Below are 22,374 nucleotides of genomic sequence, written 5' to 3' on the forward strand. Positions count from 1 at the left end.
AACCCACAGTTCCTAGACCAGTTAACCCACAGTTCCTAGACCAGTTAACCCACTGTTCCTAGACCAGTTAACCCACTGTTCCTAGACCAGTTAATCCACTGTTCCTAGACCAGTTAACCCACTGTTCCTAGACCAGTTAACCCACTGTTCCTAGACCAGTTAACCCACTGTTCCTAGACCAGTTAACCCACAGTTCCTAGACCAGTTAACCCACTGTTCCTAGACCAGTTAACCCACTGTTCCTAGACCAGTTAACCCACTGTTCCTAGACCAGTTAACCCACTGTTCCTAGACCAGTTAACCCACTGTTCCTAGACCAGTTAACCCACAGTTCCTAGACCAGTTAACCCACAGTTCCTAGACCAGTTAACCCACTGTTCCTAGACCAGTTAACCCACTGTTCCTAGACCAGTTAACCCACTGTTCCTAGACCAGTTAACCCAGTGTTCCTAGACCAGTTAACCCACTGTTCCGAGACCAGTTAACCCACTGTTCCTAGACCAGTTAACCCACTGTTCCTAGACCAGTTAACCCACTGTTCCTAGACCAGTTAACCCACAGTTCCTAGACAAGTTAAGCCACTGTTCCTAGACCAGGTAACCCACTGTTCCTAGACCAGTTAACCCACAGTTCCTAGACCAGTTAACCCACTGTTCCTAGACCAGTTAACCCACTGTTCCTAGACCAGTTAATCCACTGTTCCTAGACCAGTTAACTAACTGTTCCTAGACAAGTTAACCCACGGTTCCTAGACCAGTTAACCCACAGTTCCTAGACCAGTTAACTCACTGTTCCGAGACCAGTTAACCCACTGTTCCTAGACCAGTTAACCCAGTGTTCCTAGACCAGTTAACCCACTGTTCCGAGACCAGTTAACCCACTGTTCCTAGACCAGTTAACCCACTGTTCCTAGACCAGTTAACCCACTGTTCCTAGACCAGTTAACCCACAGTTCCTAGACAAGTTAACCCACTGTTCCTAGACCAGTTAACCCACTGTTCCTAGACCAGTTAACCCACAGTTCCTAGACCAGTTAACCCACTGTTCCTAGACCAGTTAACCCACTGTTCCTAGACCAGTTAACCCACTGTTCCTAGACCAGTTAACCCACTGTTCCTAGTTCCTAGACCAGTTAACCCACTGTTCCTAGACCAGCTAACCCACTGTTCCTAGACCAGTTAACCCACTGTTCCTAGACCAGTTAACCCACTGTTCCTAGACCAGTTAACCCACTGTTCCTAGACCAGTTAACCCACTGTTCCTAGACCAGTTAACCCACTGTTCCTAGACCAGTTAACCCACTGTTCCTAGACCAGTTAACCCACTGTTCCTAGACCAGTTAACCCACTGTTCCTAGACCAGTTAACCCACTGTTCCTAGACCAGTTAACCCACTGTTCCTAGACCAGTTAACCCACAGTTCCTAGACCAGTTAACCCACTGTTCCTAGACCAGTTAACCCACTGTTCCTAGACCAGTTAACCCACAGTTCCTAGACCAGTTAACCCACTGTTCCTAGACCAGTTAACCCACTGTTCCTAGACCAGTTAACCCACTGTTCCTAGACCAGTTAACCCACAGTTCCTAGACCAGTTAACCCACTGTTCCTAGACCAGTTAACCCACTGTTCCTAGACCAGTTAACCCACTGTTCCTAGACCAGTTAACCCACAGTTCCTAGACCAGTTAACCCACTGTTCCTAGACCAGTTAACCCACTGTTCCTAGACCAGTTAACCCACTGTTCCTAGACCAGTTAACCCACTGTTCCTAGACCAGTTAACCCACAGTTCCTAGACCAGTTAACCCACAGTTCCTAGACCAGTTAACCCACAGTTCCTAGACCAGTTAACCCACTGTTCCTAGACCAGTTAACCCACAGTTCCTAGACCAGTTTACCCACAGTTCCTAGACCAGTTAACCCACTGTTCCTAGACCAGTTAACCCACTGTTCTTAGACCAGTTAACCCACGGTTCCTAGACCAGTTAACCCACTGTTCCTAGACCAGTTAACTCACTGTTCCTAGACCAGTTAACCCAGTGTTCCTAGACCAGTTAACCCACTGTTCCTAGACCAGTTAACCCAGTGTTCCTAGACCAGTTAACCCACTGTTCCTAGACCAGTTAACCCACTGTTCCTAGACCAGTTAACCCACTGTTCCTAGACCAGTTAACCCACTGTTCCTAGACCAGTTAACCCACTGTTCCTAGACCAGTTAACCCACTGTTCCTAGACCAGTTAACCCACAGTTCCTAGACCAGTTAACCCACAGTTCCTAGACCAGTTAACCCACTGTTCCTAGACCAGTTAACCCACTGTTCCTAGACCAGTTAACCCACTGTTCCTAGACCAGTTAACCCACTGTTCCTAGACCAGTTAACCCACTGTTCCTAGACCAGTTAACCCACTGTTCCTAGACCAGTTAACCCACTGTTCCTAGACCAGTTAACCCACTGTTCCTAGACCAGTTAACCCACTGTTCCTAGACCAGTTAACCCACAGTTCCTAGACCAGTTAACCCACTGTTCCTAGACCAGTTAACCCACTGTTCCTAGACCAGTTAACCCACTGTTCCTAGACCAGTTAACCCACTGTTCCTAGACCAGTTAACCCACAGTTCCTAGACCAGTTAACCCACTGTTCCTAGACCAGTTAACCCACTGTTCTTAGACAAGTTAACCCACGGTTCCTAGACCAGTTAACCCACAGTTCCTAGACCAGTTAACTCACTGTTCCGAGACCAGTTAACCCACTGTTCCTAGACCAGTTAACCCACTGTTCCTAGACCAGTTAACCCACTGTTCCTAGACCAGTTAACCCACTGTTCCTAGACCAGTTAACCCACTGTTCCTAGACCAGTTAACCCAGTGTTCCTAGACCAGTTAACCCACTGTTCCGAGACCAGTTAACCCACTGTTCCTAGACCAGTTAACCCACTGTTCCTAGACCAGTTAACCCACTGTTCCTAGACCAGTTAACCCACAGTTCCTAGACCAGTTAACCCACTGTTCCTAGACCAGTTAACCCACTGTTCCTAGACCAGTTAACCCTGTTCCTAGACCAGTTAACCCACAGTTCCTAGACCAGTTAACCCACTGTTCCTAGACCAGTTAACCCACTGTTCCTAGACCAGTTAACCCACTGTTCCTAGACCAGTTAACCCACTGTTCCTAGACCAGTTAACCCACAGTTCCTAGACCAGTTAACCCACTGTTCCTAGACCAGTTAACCCACTGTTCCTAGACCAGTTAACCCACTGTTCCTAGACCAGTTAACCCACTGTTCCTAGACCAGTTAACCCACTGTTCCTAGACCAGTTAACCCACTGTTCCTAGACCAGTTAACCCACTGTTCCTAGACCAGTTAACCCACTGTTCCTAGACCAGTTAACCCACTGTTCCTAGACCAGTTAACCCACTGTTCCTAGACCAGTTAACCCACAGTTCCTAGACCAGTTAACCCACTGTTCCTAGACCAGTTAACCCACTGTTCCTAGACCAGTTAACCCACTGTTCCTAGACCAGTTAACCCACTGTTCCTAGACCAGTTAACCCACTGTTCCTAGACCAGTTAACCCACTGTTCCTAGACCAGTTAACCCACAGTTTCCTAGACCAGTTAACCCACAGTTCCTAGACCAGTTAACCCACTGTTCCTAGACCAGTTAACCCACTGTTCCTAGACCAGTTAACCCACTGTTCCTAGACCAGTTAACCCACTGTTCCTAGACCAGTTAACCCACTGTTCCTAGACCAGTTAACCCACTGTTCCTAGACCAGTTAACCCACAGTTCCTAGACCAGTTAACCCACTGTTCCTAGACCAGTTAACCCACTGTTCCTAGACCAGTTAACCCACTGTTCCTAGACCAGTTAACCCACAGTTCCTAGACCAGTTAACCCACTGTTCCTAGACCAGTTAACCCACTGTTCCTAGACCAGTTAACCCACTGTTCCTAGACCAGTTAACCCACTGTTCCTAGACCAGTTAACCCACTGTTCCTAGACCAGTTAACCCACTGTTCCTAGACCAGTTAACCCACTGTTCCTAGACCAGTTAACCCACTGTTCCTAGACCAGTTAACCCACTGTTCCTAGACCAGTTAACCCACTGTTCCTAGACCAGTTAACCCACTGTTCCTAGACCAGTTAACCCACTGTTCCTAGACCAGTTAACCCACTGTTCCTAGACCAGTTAACCCACTGTTCCTAGACCAGTTAACCCACAGTTCCTAGACCAGTTAACCCACTGTTCCTAGACCAGTTAACCCACTGTTCCTAGACCAGTTAACCCACTGTTCCTAGACCAGTTAACCCACTGTTCCTAGACCAGTTAACCCACTGTTCCTAGACCAGTTAACCCACTGTTCCTAGACCAGTTAACCCACTGTTCCTAGACCAGTTAACCCACTGTTCCTAGACCAGTTAACCCACTGTTCCTAGACCAGTTAACCCTGTTCCTAGACCAGTTAACCCACTGTTCCTAGACCAGTTAACCCACAGTTCCTAGACCAGTTAACCCACTGTTCCTAGACCAGTTAACCCACTGTTCCTAGACCAGTTAACCCACTGTTCCTAGACCAGTTAACCCACAGTTCCTAGACCAGTTAACCCACTGTTCCTAGACCAGTTAACCCACTGTTCCTAGACCAGTTAACCCACTGTTCCTAGACCAGTTAACCCACTGTTCCTAGACCAGTTAACCCACTGTTCCTAGACCAGTTAACCCACTGTTCCTAGACCAGTTAACCCACTGTTCCTAGACCAGTTAACCCACTGTTCCTAGACCAGTTAACCCACAGTTCCTAGACCAGTTAACCCACTGTTCCTAGACCAGTTAACCCACTGTTCCTAGACCAGTTAACCCACTGTTCCTAGACCAGTTAACCCACAGTTCCTAGACCAGTTAACCCACTGTTCCTAGACCAGTTAACCCACTGTTCCTAGACCAGTTAACCCACTGTTCCTAGACCAGTTAACCCACTGTTCCTAGACCAGTTAACCCACTGTTCCTAGACCAGTTAACCCACTGTTCCTAGACCAGTTAACCCACTGTTCCTAGACCAGTTAACCCACTGTTCCTAGACCAGTTAACCCACTGTTCCTAGACCAGTTAACCCACTGTTCCTAGACCAGTTAACCCACTGTTCCTAGACCAGTTAACCCACTGTTCCTAGACCAGTTAACCCACTGTTCCTAGACCAGTTAACCCACTGTTCCTAGACCAGTTAACCCACTGTTCCTAGACCAGTTAACCCACTGTTCCTAGACCAGTTAACCCACTGTTCCTAGACCAGTTAACCCACTGTTCCTAGACCAGTTAACCCACAGTTCCTAGACCAGTTAACCCACTGTTCCTAGACCAGTTAACCCACTGTTCCTAGACCAGTTAACCCACTGTTCCTAGACCAGTTAACCCACTGTTCCTAGACCAGTTAACCCACTGTTCCTAGACCAGTTAACCCACTGTTCCTAGACCAGTTAACCCACTGTTCCTAGACCAGTTAACCCACTGTTCCTAGACCAGTTAACCCACTGTTCCTAGACCAGTTAACCCACTGTTCCTAGACCAGTTAACCCCACTGTTCCTAGACCAGTTAACCCACTGTTCCTAGACCAGTTAACCCACTGTTCCTAGACCAGTTAACCCACAGTTCCTAGACCAGTTAACCCACTGTTCCTAGACCAGTTAACCCACTGTTCCTAGACCAGTTAACCCACTGTTCCTAGACCAGTTAACCCACTGTTCCTAGACCAGTTAACCCACTGTTCCTAGACCAGTTAACCCACTGTTCCTAGACCAGTTAACCCACTGTTCCTAGACCAGTTAACCCACTGTTCCTAGACCAGTTAACCCACTGTTCCTAGACCAGTTAACCCACTGTTCCTAGACCAGTTAACCCACTGTTCCTAGACCAGTTAACCCACTGTTCCTAGACCAGTTAACCCACTGTTCCTAGACCAGTTAACCCACTGTTCCTAGACCAGTTAACCCACTGTTCCTAGACCAGTTAACCCACTGTTCCTAGACCAGTTAACCCACTGTTCCTAGACCAGTTAACCCACTGTTCCTAGACCAGTTAACCCACAGTTCCTAGACCAGTTAACCCACTGTTCCTAGACCAGTTAACCCACTGTTCCTAGACCAGTTAACCCACTGTTCCTAGACCAGTTAACCCACTGTTCCTAGACCAGTTAACCCACAGTTCCTAGACCAGTTAACCCACTGTTCCTAGACCAGTTAACCCACTGTTCCTAGACCAGTTAACCCACTGTTCCTAGACCAGTTAACCCACTGTTCCTAGACCAGTTAACCCACTGTTCCTAGACCAGTTAACCCACTGTTCCTAGACCAGTTAACCCACTGTTCCTAGACCAGTTAACCCACTGTTCCTAGACCAGTTAACCCACTGTTCCTAGACCAGTTAACCCACTGTTCCTAGACCAGTTAACCCACTGTTCCTAGACCAGTTAACCCACTGTTCCTAGACCAGTTAACCCACTGTTCCTAGACCAGTTAACCCACAGTTCCTAGACCAGTTAACCCACTGTTCCTAGACCAGTTAACCCACTGTTCCTAGACCAGTTAACCCACTGTTCCTAGACCAGTTAACCCACTGTTCCTAGACCAGTTAACCCACAGTTCCTAGACCAGTTAACCCACTGTTCCTAGACCAGTTAACCCACTGTTCCTAGACCAGTTAACCCACTGTTCCTAGACCAGTTAACCCACTGTTCCTAGACCAGTTAACCCACTGTTCCTAGACCAGTTAACCCACTGTTCCTAGACCAGTTAACCCACTGTTCCTAGACCAGTTAACCCACTGTTCCTAGACCAGTTAACCCACTGTTCCTAGACCAGTTAACCCACTGTTCCTAGACCAGTTAACCCACTGTTCCTAGACCAGTTAACCCACTGTTCCTAGACCAGTTAACCCACTGTTCCTAGACCAGTTAACCCACTGTTCCTAGACCAGTTAACCCACTGTTCCTAGACCAGTTAACCCACTGTTCCTAGACCAGTTAACCCACTGTTCCTAGACCAGTTAACCCACTGTTCCTAGACCAGTTAACCCACTGTTCCTAGACCAGTTAACCCACTGTTCCTAGACCAGTTAACCCACTGTTCCTAGACCAGTTAACCCACTGTTCCTAGACCAGTTAACCCACTGTTCCTAGACCAGTTAACCCACTGTTCCTAGACCAGTTAACCCACTGTTCCTAGACCAGTTAACCCACTGTTCCTAGACCAGTTAACCCACTGTTCCTAGACCAGTTAACCCACTGTTCCTAGACCAGTTAACCCACTGTTCCTAGACCAGTTAACCCACTGTTCCTAGACCAGTTAACCCACTGTTCCTAGACCAGTTAACCCACTGTTCCTAGACCAGTTAACCCACTGTTCCTAGACCAGTTAACCCACTGTTCCTAGACCAGTTAACCCACTGTTCCTAGACCAGTTAACCCACTGTTCCTAGACCAGTTAACCCACTGTTCCTAGACCAGTTAACCCACTGTTCCTAGACCAGTTAACCCACTGTTCCTAGACCAGTTAACCCACTTTTCCTAGACCAGTTAACCCACTGTTCCTAGACCAGTTAACCCACTGTTCCTAGACCAGTTAACCCACTGTTCCTAGACCAGTTAACCCACTGTTCCTAGACCAGTTAACCCACTGTTCCTAGACCAGTTAACCCACTGTTCCTAGACCAGTTAACCCACTGTTCCTAGACCAGTTAACCCACTGTTCCTAGACCAGTTAACCCACTGTTCTAGACCAGTTAACCCACTGTTCCTAGACCAGTTAACCCACTGTTCCTAGACCAGTTAACCCACTGTTCCTAGACCAGTTAACCCACTGTTCCTAGACCAGTTAACCCACTGTTCCTAGACCAGTTAACCCACTGTTCCTAGACCAGTTAACCCACTGTTCCTAGACCAGTTAACCCACTGTTCCTAGACCAGTTAACCCACTGTTCCTAGACCAGTTAACCCACTGTTCCTAGACCAGTTAACCCACTGTTCCTAGACCAGTTAACCCACAGTTCCTAGACCAGTTAACCCACTGTTCCTAGACCAGTTAACCCACTGTTCCTAGACCAGTTAACCCACTGTTCCTAGACCAGTTAACCCACTGTTCCTAGACCAGTTAACCCACTGTTCCTAGACCAGTTAACCCACTGTTCCTAGACCAGTTAACCCACTGTTCCTAGACCAGTTAACCCACTGTTCCTAGACCAGTTAACCCACTGTTCCTAGACCAGTTAACCCACTGTTCCTAGACCAGTTAACCCACTGTTCCTAGACCAGTTAACCCACTGTTCCTAGACCAGTTAACCCACTGTTCCTAGACCAGTTAACCCACTGTTCCTAGACCAGTTAACCCACTGTTCCTAGACCAGTTAACCCACTGTTCCTAGACCAGTTAACCCACTGTTCCTAGACCAGTTAACCCACTGTTCCTAGACCAGTTAACCCACTGTTCCTAGACCAGTTAACCCACTGTTCCTAGACCAGTTAACCCACTGTTCCTAGACCAGTTAACCCACTGTTCCTAGACCAGTTAACCCACTGTTCCTAGACCAGTTAACCCACTGTTCCTAGACCAGTTAACCCACTGTTCCTAGACCAGTTAACCCACTGTTCCTAGACCAGTTAACCCACTGTTCCTAGACCAGTTAACCCACTGTTCCTAGACCAGTTAACCCACTGTTCCTAGACCAGTTAACCCACTGTTCCTAGACCAGTTAACCCACTGTTCCTAGACCAGTTAACCCACTGTTCCTAGACCAGTTAACCCACTGTTCCTAGACCAGTTAACCCACTGTTCCTAGACCAGTTAACCCACTGTTCCTAGACCAGTTAACCCACTGTTCCTAGACCAGTTAACCCACTGTTCCTAGACCAGTTAACCCACTGTTCCTAGACCAGTTAACCCACTGTTCCTTAACCCACTGTTCCTACCAGTTAACCCACTGTTCCTAGACCAGTTAACCCACTGTTCCTAGACCAGTTAACCCACTGTTCCTAGACCAGTTAACCCACTGTTCCTAGACCAGTTAACCCACTGTTCCTAGACCAGTTAACCCACTGTTCCTAGACCAGTTAACCCACTGTTCCTAGACCAGTTAACCCACTGTTCCTAGACCAGTTAACCCACTGTTCCTAGACCAGTTAACCCACTGTTCCTAGACCAGTTAACCCACTGTTCCTAGACCAGTTAACCCACTGTTCCTAGACCAGTTAACCCACTGTTCCTAGACCAGTTAACCCACTGTTCCTAGACCAGTTAACCCACTGTTCCTAGACCAGTTAACCCACTGTTCCTAGACCAGTTAACCCACTGTTCCTAGACCAGTTAACCCACTGTTCCTAGACCAGTTAACCCACTGTTCCTAGACCAGTTAACCCACTGTTCCTAGACCAGTTAACCCACTGTTCCTAGACCAGTTAACCCACTGTTCCTAGACCAGTTAACCCACTGTTCCTAGACCAGTTAACCCACTGTTCCTAGACCAGTTAACCCACTGTTCCTAGACCAGTTAACCCACTGTTCCTAGACCAGTTAACCCACTGTTCCTAGACCAGTTAACCCACTGTTCCTAGACCAGTTAACCCACTGTTCCTAGACCAGTTAACCCACTGTTCCTAGACCAGTTAACCCACTGTTCCTAGACCAGTTAACCCACTGTTCCTAGACCAGTTAACCCACTAGACCAGTTAACCCACTGTTCCTAGACCAGTTAACCCACTGTTCCTAGACCAGTTAACCCACTGTTCCTAGACCAGTTAACCCACTGTTCCTAGACCAGTTAACCCACTGTTCCTAGACCAGTTAACCCACTGTTCCTAGACCAGTTAACCCACTGTTCCTAGACCAGTTAACCCACTGTTCCTAGACCAGTTAACCCACTGTTCCTAGACCAGTTAACCCACAGTTCCTAGACCAGTTAACCCACTGTTCCTAGACCAGTTAACCCACTGTTCCTAGACCAGTTAACCCACTGTTCCTAGACCAGTTAACCCACAGTTCCTAGACCAGTTAACCCACAGTTCCTAGACCAGTTAACCCACTGTTCCGAGACCAGTTAACCCACTGTTCCTAGACCAGTTAACCCACTGTTCCTAGACCAGTTAACCCACAGTTCCTAGACCAGTTAACCCACTGTTCCTAGACCAGTTAACCCACTGTTCCTAGACCAGTTAACCCACTGTTCCTAGACCAGTTAACCCACTGTTCCTAGACCAGTTAACCCACTGTTCCTAGACCAGTTAACCCACTGTTCCTAGACCAGTTAACCCACTGTTCCTAGACCAGTTAACCCACTGTTCCTAGACCAGTTAACCCACTGTTCCTAGACCAGTTAACCCACTGTTCCTAGACCAGTTAACCCACTGTTCCTAGACCAGTTAACCCACTGTTCCTAGACCAGTTAACCCACTGTTCCTAGACCAGTTAACCCACTGTTCCTAGACCAGTTAACCCACTGTTCCTAGACCAGTTAACCCACTGTTCCTAGACCAGTTAACCCACAGTTCCTAGACCAGTTAACCCACTGTTCCTAGACCAGTTAACCCACTGTTCCTAGACCAGTTAACCCACTGTTCCTAGACCAGTTAACCCACTGTTCCTAGACCAGTTAACCCACTGTTCCTAGACCAGTTAACCCACTGTTCCTAGACCAGTTAACCCACTGTTCCTAGACCAGTTAACCCACTGTTCCTAGACCAGTTAACCCACTGTTCCTAGACCAGTTAACCCACTGTTCCTAGACCAGTTAACCCACTGTTCCTAGACCAGTTAACCCACTGTTCCTAGACCAGTTAACCCACTGTTCCTAGACCAGTTAACCCACTGTTCCTAGACCAGTTAACCCACTGTTCCTAGACCAGTTAACCCACTGTTCCTAGACCAGTTAACCCACTGTTCCTAGACCAGTTAACCCACAGTTCCTAGACCAGTTAACCCACTGTTCCTAGACCAGTTAACCCACTGTTCCTAGACCAGTTAACCCACTGTTCCTAGACCAGTTAACCCACTGTTCCTAGACCAGTTAACCCACTGTTCCTAGACCAGTTAACCCACTGTTCCTAGACCAGTTAACCCACTGTTCCTAGACCAGTTAACCCACTGTTCCTAGACCAGTTAACCCACTGTTCCTAGACCAGTTAACCCACTGTTCCTAGACCAGTTAACCCACTGTTCCTAGACCAGTTAACCCACTGTTCCTAGACCAGTTAACCCACTGTTCCTAGACCAGTTAACCCACTGTTCCTAGACCAGTTAACCCACTGTTCCTAGACCAGTTAACCCACTGTTCCTAGACCAGTTAACCCACTGTTCCTAGGCCAGTTAACCCACTGTTCCTAGACCAGTTAACCCACTGTTCCTAGACCAGTTAACCCACTGTTCCTAGACCAGTTAACCCACTGTTCCTAGACCAGTTAACCCACTGTTCCTAGACCAGTTAACCCACTGTTCCTAGACCAGTTAACCCACTGTTCCTAGACCAGTTAACCCACTGTTCCTAGACCAGTTAACCCACTGTTCTTAGACCAGTTAACCCACTGTTCCTAGACCAGTTAACCCACTGTTCCTAGACCAGTTAACCCACTGTTCCTAGACCAGTTAACCCACTGTTCCTAGACCAGTTAACCCACTGTTCCTAGACCAGTTAACCCACTGTTCCTAGACCAGTTAACCCACTGTTCCTAGACCAGTTAACCCACTGTTCCTAGACCAGTTAACCCACTGTTCCTAGACCAGTTAACCCACTGTTCCTAGACCAGTTAACCCACTGTTCCTAGACCAGTTAACCCACTGTTCCTAGACCAGTTAACCCACTGTTCCTAGACCAGTTAACCCACTGTTCCTAGACCAGTTAACCCACTGTTCCTAGACCAGTTAACCCACTGTTCCTAGACCAGTTAACCCACTGTTCCTAGACCAGTTAACCCACTGTTCCTAGACCAGTTAACCCACTGTTCCTAGACCAGTTAACCCACTGTTCCTAGACCAGTTAACCCACTGTTCCTAGACCAGTTAACCCACTGTTCCTAGACCAGTTAACCCACTGTTCCTAGACCAGTTAACCCACTGTTCCTAGACCAGTTAACCCACTGTTCCTAGACCAGTTAACCCACTGTTCCTAGACCAGTTAACCCACTGTTCCTAGACCAGTTAACCCACTGTTCCTAGACCAGTTAACCCACTGTTCCTAGACCAGTTAACCCACTGTTCCTAGACCAGTTAACCCACTGTTCCTAGACCAGTTAACCCACTGTTCCTAGACCAGTTAACCCACTGTTCCTAGACCAGTTAACCCACTGTTCCTAGACCAGTTAACCCACTGTTCCTAGACCAGTTAACCCACTGTTCCTAGACCAGTTAACCCACTTTCCTAGACCAGTTAACCCACTGTTCCTAGACCAGTTAACCCACTGTTCATAGACCAGTTAACCCACTGTTCCTAGACCAGTTAACCCACAGTTCCTAGACCAGTTAACCCAGAGTTCCTAGACCAGTTAACCCACTGTTCCTAGACCAGTTAACCCACAGTTCCTAGACCAGTTAACCCACTGTTCCTAGACCAGTTAACCCACTGTTCCTAGACCAGTTAACCCACTGTTCCTAGACCAGTTAACCCACTGTTCCTAGACCAGTTAACCCACTGTTCCTAGACCAGTTAACCCACTGTTCCTAGACCAGTTAACCCACTGTTCCTAGACCAGTTAACCCACTGTTCCTAGACCAGTTAACCCACTGTTCCTAGACCAGTTAACCCACTGTTCCTAGACCAGTTAACCCACTGTTCTAGACCAGTTAACCCACTGTTCCTAGACCAGTTAACCCACTGTTCCTAGACCAGTTAACCCACTGTTCCTAGACCAGTTAACCCACTGTTCCTAGACCAGTTAACCCACTGTTCCTAGACCAGTTAACCCACTGTTCCTAGACCAGTTAACCCACTGTTCCTAGACCAGTTAACCCACTGTTCCTAGACCAGTTAACCCACTGTTCCTAGACCAGTTAACCCAACCCACTGTTCCTAGACCAGTTAACCCACTGTTCCTAGACCAGTTAACCCACTGTTCCTAGACCAGTTAACCCACTGTTCCTAGACCAGTTAACCCACTGTTCCTAGACCAGTTAACCCACTGTTCCTAGACCAGTTAACCCACTGTTCCTAGACCAGTTAACCCACTGTTCCTAGACCAGTTAACCCACTGTTCCTAGACCAGTTAACCCACTGTTCCTAGACCAGTTAACCCACTGTTCCTAGACCAGTTAACCCACTGTTCCTAGACCAGTTAACCCACTGTTCCTAGACCAGTTAACCCACTGTTCCTAGACCAGTTAACCCACTGTTCCTAGACCAGTTAACCCACTGTTCCTAGACCAGTTAACCCACTGTTCCTAGACCAGTTAACCCACTGTTCCTAGACCAGTTAACCCACTGTTCCTAGACCAGTTAACCCACTGTTCCTAGACCAGTTAACCCACTGTTCCTAGACCAGTTAACCCACTGTTCCTAGACCAGTTAACCCACTGTTCCTAGACCAGTTAACCCACTGTTCCTAGACCAGTTAACCCACTGTTCCTAGACCAGTTAACCCACAGTTCCTAGACCAGTTAACCCACAGTTCCTAGACCAGTTAACCCACTGTTCCTAGACCAGTTAACCCACTGTTCCTAGACCAGTTAACCCACAGTTCCTAGACCAGTTAACCCACTGTTCCTAGACCAGTTAACCCACTGTTCCTAGACCAGTTAACCCACTGTTCCTAGACCAGTTAACCCACTGTTCCTAGACCAGTTAACCCACTGTTCCTAGACCAGTTAACCCACAGTTCCTAGACCAGTTAACCCACTGTTCCTAGACCAGTTAACCCACTGTTCCTAGACCAGTTAACCCACTGTTCCTAGACCAGTTAACCCACTGTTCCTAGACCAGTTAACCCACTGTTCCTAGACCAGTTAACCCACTGTTCCTAGACCAGTTAACCCACTGTTCCTAGACCAGTTAACCCACAGTTCCTAGACCAGTTAACCCACTGTTCCTAGACCAGTTAACCCACTGTTCCTAGACCAGTTAACCCACTGTTCCTAGACCAGTTAACCCACTGTTCCTAGACCAGTTAACCCACTGTTCCTAGACCAGTTAACCCACTGTTCCTAGACCAGTTAACCCACTTTTCCTAGACCAGTTAACCCACTGTTCCTAGACCAGTTAACCCACTGTTCCTAGACCAGTTAACCCACAGTTCCTAGACCAGTTAACCACTGTTCCTAGACCAGTTAACCCACTGTTCCTAGACCAGTTAACCCACTGTTCCTAGACCAGTTAACCCACTGTTCCTAGACCAGTTAACCCACTGTTCCTAGACCAGTTAACCCACTGTTCCTAGACCAGTTAACCCACTGTTCCTAGACCAGTTAACCCACTGTTCCTAGACCAGTTAACCCACTGTTCTTAGACCAGTTAACCCACTGTTCCTAGACCAGTTAACCCACTGTTCCTAGGCCAGTTAACCCACTGTTCCTAGACCAGTTAACTCACTGTTCCTAGACCAGTTAACCCACTGTTCCTAGACCAGTTAACCCACTGTTCCTAGACCAGTTAACCCACTGTTCCTAGACCAGTTAACCCACTGTTCCTAGACCAGTTAACCCACTTTCCTAGACCAGTTAACCCACTGTTCCTAGACCAGTTAACCCACTGTTCCTAGACCAGTTAACCCACTGTTCCTAGGCCAGTTAACCCACTGTTCCTAGACCAGTTAACCCAGAGTTCCTAGACCAGTTAACCCAGAGTTCCTAGACCAGTTAACCCACAGTTCCTAGACCAGTTAACCCACAGTTCCTAGACCAGTTAACCCACTGTTCCTAGACCAGTTAAACCACTGTTCCTAGACCAGTTAACCCACTGTTCCTAGACCAGTTAACCCACTGTTCCTAGACCAGTTAACCCACTGTTCCTAGACCAGTTAACCCACTGTTCTTATACCAGTTAACCCACTGTTCCTAGACCAGTTAACCCACTGTTCCTAGACCAGTTAACCCACTGTTCCTAGACCAGTTAACCCACAGTTCCTAGACCAGTTAACCCACTGTTCCTAGACCAGTTAACCCACTGTTCCTAGACCAGTTAACCCACTGTTCCTAGACCAGTTAACCCACTGTTCCTAGACCAGTTAACCCACTGTTCCTAGACCAGTTAACCCACTGTTCCTAGACCAGTTAACCCACTGTTCCTAGACCAGTTAACCCACTGTTCCTAGACCAGTTAACCCACTGTTCCTAGACCAGTTAACCCACTGTTCCTAGACCAGTTAACCCACTGTTCCTAGACCAGTTAACCCACTGTTCCTAGACCAGTTAACCCACTGTTCCTAGACCAGTTAACCCACTGTTCCTAGACCAGTTAACCCACTGTTCCTAGACCAGTTAACCCACTGTTCCTAGACCAGTTAACCCACTGTTCCTAGACCAGTTAACCCACTGTTCCTAGACCAGTTAACCCACTGTTCCTAGACCAGTTAACCCACTGTTCCTAGACCAGTTAACCCACTGTTCCTAGACCAGTTAACCCACTGTTCCTAGACCAGTTAACCCACTGTTCCTAGACCAGTTAACCCACTGTTCCTAGACCAGTTAACCCACAGTTCCTAGACCAGTTAACCCACTGTTCCTAGACCAGTTAACCCACTGTTCTTAGACCAGTTAACCCACGGTTCCTAGACCAGTTAACCCACAGTTCCTAGACCAGTTAACCCACTGTTCCTAGACCAGTTAACCCACTGTTCCTAGACCAGTTAACCCACTGTTCCTAGACCAGTTAACCCACAGTTCCTAGACCAGTTAACCCACTGTTCCTAGACCAGTTAACCCACTGTTCCTAGACCAGTTAACCCACTGTTCCTAGACCAGTTAACCCACTGTTCCTAGACCAGTTAACCCACTGTTCCTAGACCAGTTAACCCACTGTTCCTAGACCAGTTAACCCACTGTTCCTAGACCAGTTAACCCACTGTTCCTAGGCCAGTTAACCCACTGTTCCTAGACCAGTTAACCCACTTTTCCTAGACCAGTTAACCCACTGTTCCTAGGCCAGTTAACCCACTGTTCATAGGCCAGTTAACCCAGAGTTCCTAGACCAGTTAATCCAGAGTTCCTAGACCAGTTAACCCACTGTTCCTTGACCAGTTAACCCACAGTTCCTAGACCAGTTAACCCACTGTTCCTAGACCAGTTAACCCACTGTTCCTAGACCAGTTAAACCACTGTTCCTAGACCAGTTAACCCACTGTTCCTAGACCAGTTAACCCACTGTTCCTAGACCAGTTAACCCACTGTTCCTAGACCAGTTAACCCACTGTTCTTATACCAGTTAACCCACTGTTCCTAGACCAGTTAACCCACTGTTCCTAGACCAGTTAACCCACTGTTCCTAGACCAGTTAACCCACAGTTCCTAGACCAGTTAACCCACTAGACCAGTTAACCCACTGTTCCTAGACCAGTTAACCCACTGTTCCTAGACCAGTTAACCCACTGTTCCTAGACCAGTTAACCCACTTTTCCCAGACCAGTTAACCCACTTTTCTAGACCAGTTAACCCACTGTTCATAGGCCAGTTAACCCACTGTTCCTAGGCCAGTTAACCCAGAGTTCCTAGACCAGTTAACCCAGAGTTCCTAGACTAGTTAACCCAGAGTTCCTAGACCAGTTAACCCACAGTTATTAGACCAGTTAACCCACAGTTCCTAGACCAGTTAACCCACTGTTCCTAGACCAGTTAAACCACTGTTCCTAGACCAGTTAACCCACTGTTCCTAGACCAGTTAACCCACTGTTCCTAGACCAGTTAACCCACTGTTCCTATACCAGTTAACCCACTGTTCTTATACCAGTTAACTAACTGTTCCGAGACCAGTTAACCCACTGTTCCTAGACCAGTTAACCCACTGTTCCTAGACCAGTTAACCCACAGTTCCTAGACCAGTTAACCCACTGTTCCTAGACCAGTTAACCCACTGTTCCTAGACCAGTTAACCCACTGTTCCTAGACCAGTTAACCCACTGTTCCTAGACCAGTTAACCCACTGTTCCTAGACCAGTTAACCCACTGTTCCTAGACCAGTTAACCCACTGTTCCTAGGCCAGTTAACCCACTGTTCCTAGACCAGTTAACCCACTTTTCCTAGACCAGTTAACCCACTGTTCCTAGACCAGTTAACCCACTGTTCCTAGGCCAGTTAACCCACTGTTCATAGGCCAGTTAACCCAGAGTTCCTAGACCAGTTAATCCAGAGTTCCTAGACCAGTTAACCCAGAGTTCCTTGACCAGTTAACCCACAGTTCCTAGACCAGTTAACCCACAGTTCCTAGACCAGTTAACCACTGTTCCTAGACCAGTTAAACCACTGTTCCTAGACCAGTTAACCCACTGTTCCTAGACCAGTTAACCCACTGTTCCTAGACCAGTTAACCCACTGTTCCTATACCAGTTAACCCACTGTTCTTATACCAGTTAACCCACTGTTCCTAGACCAGTTAACCCACTGTTCCTAGGCCAGTTAACCCACTGTTCCTAGACCAGTTAACCCACAGTTCCTAGACCAGTTAACCCACTAGACCAGTTAACCCACTGTTCCTAGACCAGTTAACCCACTGTTCCTAGACCAGTTAACCCACTGTTCCTAGACCAGTTAACCCACTTTTCCCAGACCAGTTAACCCACTTTTCCTAGACCAGTTAACCCACTGTTCATAGGCCAGTTAACCCACTGTTCATAGGCCAGTTAACCCAGAGTTCCTAGACCAGTTAACCCAGAGTTCCTAGACCAGTTAACCCAGAGTTCCTAGACCAGTTAACCCACAGTTATTAGACCAGTTAACCCACAGTTCCTAGACCAGTTAACCCACTGTTCCTAGACCAGTTAAACCACTGTTCCTAGACCAGTTAACCCACTGTTCCTAGACCAGTTAACCCACTGTTCCTAGACCAGTTAACCCACTGTTCCTATACCAGTTAACCCACTGTTCTTATACCAGTTAACCCACTTGTCCTAGACCAGTTAACCCACTGTTCCTAGGCCAGTTAACCCACTGTTCCTAGACCAGTTAACCCACAGTTCCTAGACCAGTTAACCCACTAGACCAGTTAACCCACTGTTCCTAGACCAGTTAACCCACTGTTCCTAGACCAGTTAACCCACTTTTCCCAGACCAGTTAACCCACTTTTCCTAGACCAGTTAACCCACTGTTCATAGGCCAGTTAACCCACTGTTCATAGGCCAGTTAACCCAGAGTTCCTAGACCAGTTAACCCAGAGTTCCTAGACTAGTTAACCCAGAGTTCCTAGACCAGTTAACCCACAGTTATTAGACCAGTTAACCCACAGTTCCTAGACCAGTTAACCCACTGTTCCTAGACCAGTTAAACCACTGTTCCTAGACCAGTTAACCCACTGTTCCTAGACCAGTTAACCCACTGTTCCTAGACCAGTTAACCCACTGTTCCTATACCAGTTAACCCACTGTTCTTATACCAGTTAACCCACTTGTCCTAGACCAGTTAACCCACTGTTCCTAGGCCAGTTAACCCACTGTTCCTAGACCAGTTAACCCACAGTTCCTAGACCAGTTAACCCACTAGACCAGTTAACCCACTGTTCCTAGACCAGTTAACCCACTGTTCCTAGACCAGTTAACCCACTGTTCCTAGACCAGTTAACCCACTGTTCCTAGACCAGTTAACCCACTGTTCCTAGACCAGTTAACCCACTGTTCCTAGACCAGTTAACCCACTGTTCCTATACCAGTTAACCCACTGTTCTTATACCAGTTAACCCACTGTTCCTAGACCAGTTAACCCACTGTTCCTAGGCCAGTTAACCCACTGTTCCTAGACCAGTTAACCCACAGTTCCTAGACCAGTTAACCCACTAGACCAGTTAACCCACTGTTCCTAGACCAGTTAACCCACAGTTCCTAGACCAGTTAACCCACTGTTCCTAGACCAGTTAACCCACTGTTCCTAGACCAGTTAACCCACTGTTCCTAGACCAGTTAACCCACTGTTCCTAGACCAGTTAACCCACTGTTCCTAGACCAGTTAACCCACTGTTCCTAGACCAGTTAACCCACTGTTCCTAGACCAGTTAACCCACAGTTCCTAGACCAGTTAACCCACTGTTCCTAGACCAGTTAACCCACTGTTCTTAGACCAGTTAACCCACGGTTCCTAGACCAGTTAACCCACAGTTCCTAGACCAGTTAACTAACTGTTCCGAGACCAGTTAACCCACTGTTCCTAGACCAGTTAACCCACTGTTCCTAGACCAGTTAACCCACAGTTCCTAGACCAGTTAACCCACTGTTCCTAGACCAGTTAACCCACTGTTCCTAGACCAGTTAACCCACTGTTCCTAGACCAGTTAACCCACTGTTCCTAGACCAGTTAACCCACTGTTCCTAGACCAGTTAACCCACTGTTCCTAGACCAGTTAACCCACTGTTCCTAGGCCAGTTAACCCACTGTTCCTAGACCAGTTAACCCACTTTTCCTAGACCAGTTAACCCACTTTTCCTAGACCAGTTAACCCACTGTTCCTAGGCCAGTTAACCCACTGTTCATAGGCCAGTTAACCCAGAGTTCCTAGACCAGTTAATCCAGAGTTCCTAGACCAGTTAACCCAGAGTTCCTTGACCAGTTAACCCACAGTTCCTAGACCAGTTAACCCACAGTTCCTAGACCAGTTAACCACTGTTCCTAGACCAGTTAAACCACTGTTCCTAGACCAGTTAACCCACTGTTCCTAGACCAGTTAACCCACTGTTCCTAGACCAGTTAACCCACTGTTCCTATACCAGTTAACCCACTGTTCTTATACCAGTTAACCCACTGTTCCTAGACCAGTTAACCCACTGTTCCTAGGCCAGTTAACCCACTGTTCCTAGACCAGTTAACTCACAGTTCCTAAACCAGTTAACCCACTAGACCAGTTAACCCACTGTTCCTAGACCAGTTAACCCACTGTTCCTAGACCAGTTAACCCACTGTTCCTAGACCAGTTAACCCACTTTTCCCAGACCAGTTAACCCACTTTTCCTAGACCAGTTAACCCACTGTTCATAGGCCAGTTAACCCACTGTTCATAGGCCAGTTAACCCAGAGTTCCTAGACCAGTTAACCCAGAGTTCCTAGACTAGTTAACCCAGAGTTCCTAGACCAGTTAACCCACAGTTATTAGACCAGTTAACCCACAGTTCCTAGACCAGTTAACCCACTGTTCCTAGACCAGTTAAACCACTGTTCCTAGACCAGTTAACCCACTGTTCCTAGACCAGTTAACCCACTGTTCCTAGACCAGTTAACCCACTGTTCCTATACCAGTTAACCCACTGTTCTTATACCAGTTAACCCACTTGTCCTAGACCAGTTAACCCACTGTTCCTAGGCCAGTTAACCCACTGTTCCTAGACCAGTTAACCCACAGTTCCTAGACCAGTTAACCCTGTTCTAGACCAGTTAACCCACTGTTCCTAGACCAGTTAACCCACTGTTCCTAGACCAGTTAACCCACTGTTCCTAGACCAGTTAACCCACTGTTCCTAGACCAGTTAACCCACTGTTCCTAGACCAGTTAACCCACTGTTCCTAGACCAGTTAACCCACTGTTCCTAGACCAGTTAACCCACTGTTCCTATACCAGTTAACCCACTGTTCTTATACCAGTTAACCCACTGTTCCTAGACCAGTTAACCCACTGTTCCTAGGCCAGTTAACCCACTGTTCCTAGACCAGTTAACCCACAGTTCCTAGACCAGTTAACCCACTAGACCAGTTAACCCACTGTTCCTAGACCAGTTAACCCACAGTTCCTAGACCAGTTAACCCACTGTTCCTAGACCAGTTAACCCACTGTTCCTAGACCAGTTAACCCACTGTTCCTAGACCAGTTAACCCACTGTTCCTAGACCAGTTAACCCACTGTTCCTAGACCAGTTAACCCACAGTCTTCCTGGGTACCCTGGTTTCCCCTAAACAGACAGTTATCAACACTTTACAACATGGTCCAATCAGAGATACAGTTATCAACACTAAGACATGGATCAATCAGAGATACAGTTATCAACACTTTACAACATGGTTCAATCAGAGATACAGTTATCAACACTTTACAACATGGTCCAATCAGAGATACAGTTATCAACACTTTAAAACAAATTTAAAAAACATGTTTTGCCAAAAGCTTCCAGCCAATCAGCATTCAGGGCTGGAACCCCCCAGTTTATAATGCAGGTTTCAGCACCTCTTAACAGTGTAAAGAAGAACCCCCCAGTTTATAATGCAGGTTTCAGCACCTCTTAACAGTGTAAAGAAGAACCACCCAGTTTATAATGCAGGTTTCAGCACCTCTTAACAGTGTAAAGAAGAACCACCCAGTTTATAATGCAGGTTTCAGCACCTCTTAACAGTGTAAAGAAGAACCACCCAGTTTATAATGCAGGTTTCAGCACCTCTTAACAGTGTAAAGAAGAACCACCCAGTTTATAATGCAGGTTTCAGCACCTCTTAACAGTGTAAAGAAGAACCACCCAGTTTATAATGCAGGTTTCAGCACCTCTTAACAGTGTAAAGAAGAACCACCCAGTTTATAATGCAGGTTTCAGCACCTCTTAACAGTGTAAAGAAGAACCACCCAGTTTATAATGCAGGTTTCAGCACCTCTTAACAGTGTAAAGAAGAACCACCCAGTTTATAATGCAGGTTTCAGCACCTCTTAACAGTGTAAAGAAGAACCACCCAGTTTATAATGCAGGTTTCAGCACCTCTTAACAGTGTAAAGAAGAACCACCCAGTTTATAATGCAGGTTTCAGCACCTCTTAACAGTGTAAAGAAGAACCACCCAGTTTATAATGCAGGTTTCAGCACCTCTTAACAGTGTAAAGAAGAACCACCCAGTTTATAATGCAGGTTTCAGCACCTCTTAACAGTGTAAAGAAGAACCAGATAATCTGAATGTCAAGGTTTCTCATATTCTCACCTGTCACAGTCATCCAGCTCTCTGGTGATTCTCCTTCAGAGTTGGTACACTTGTAGAGTCCTTCATCTGACTTGGATACTGCAGGGATGGTCATCTCTCCTGTAGTCTCAGTCCTGATGAGGGATCCATCTTTGTAGAAATGAGCTGTGAGGTCAGAGGGAGTTCCCTGATATCTGCAGCGCAGAGTCACAGAATCTCCCTCAGTCACAGGAAGGGCAGGGCTCTCCAGGATCACAGCTCCAACTGTATATAATATATAAACATCATATATAAACAGGTCTCTCCAGGATCTCAGCACCAGCTGTATATAATATATTAACATCA

At 47.2% G+C, this 22,374-nt stretch overlaps 1 long non-coding RNA gene across 1 annotated transcript in view; it reads right to left on the bottom strand.

Annotated features, from left to right (window-relative positions):
- LOC135571711 (uncharacterized) overlaps positions 1–22,374 on the bottom strand; it is a 31,151-nt gene extending 8,777 nt beyond the window's left edge. Inside the window, exon 1 of the long non-coding RNA XR_010463872.1 lies at positions 22,051–22,374. This is a non-coding gene — a long non-coding RNA (uncharacterized LOC135571711). The remainder of the gene's footprint in view (positions 1–22,050) is intronic.

The sequence above is a fragment of the Oncorhynchus nerka genome, linkage group LG5 (genome assembly GCF_034236695.1).
Source record: "Oncorhynchus nerka isolate Pitt River linkage group LG5, Oner_Uvic_2.0, whole genome shotgun sequence".
In the NCBI taxonomy this organism is placed as follows: domain Eukaryota; kingdom Metazoa; phylum Chordata; class Actinopteri; order Salmoniformes; family Salmonidae; genus Oncorhynchus; species Oncorhynchus nerka.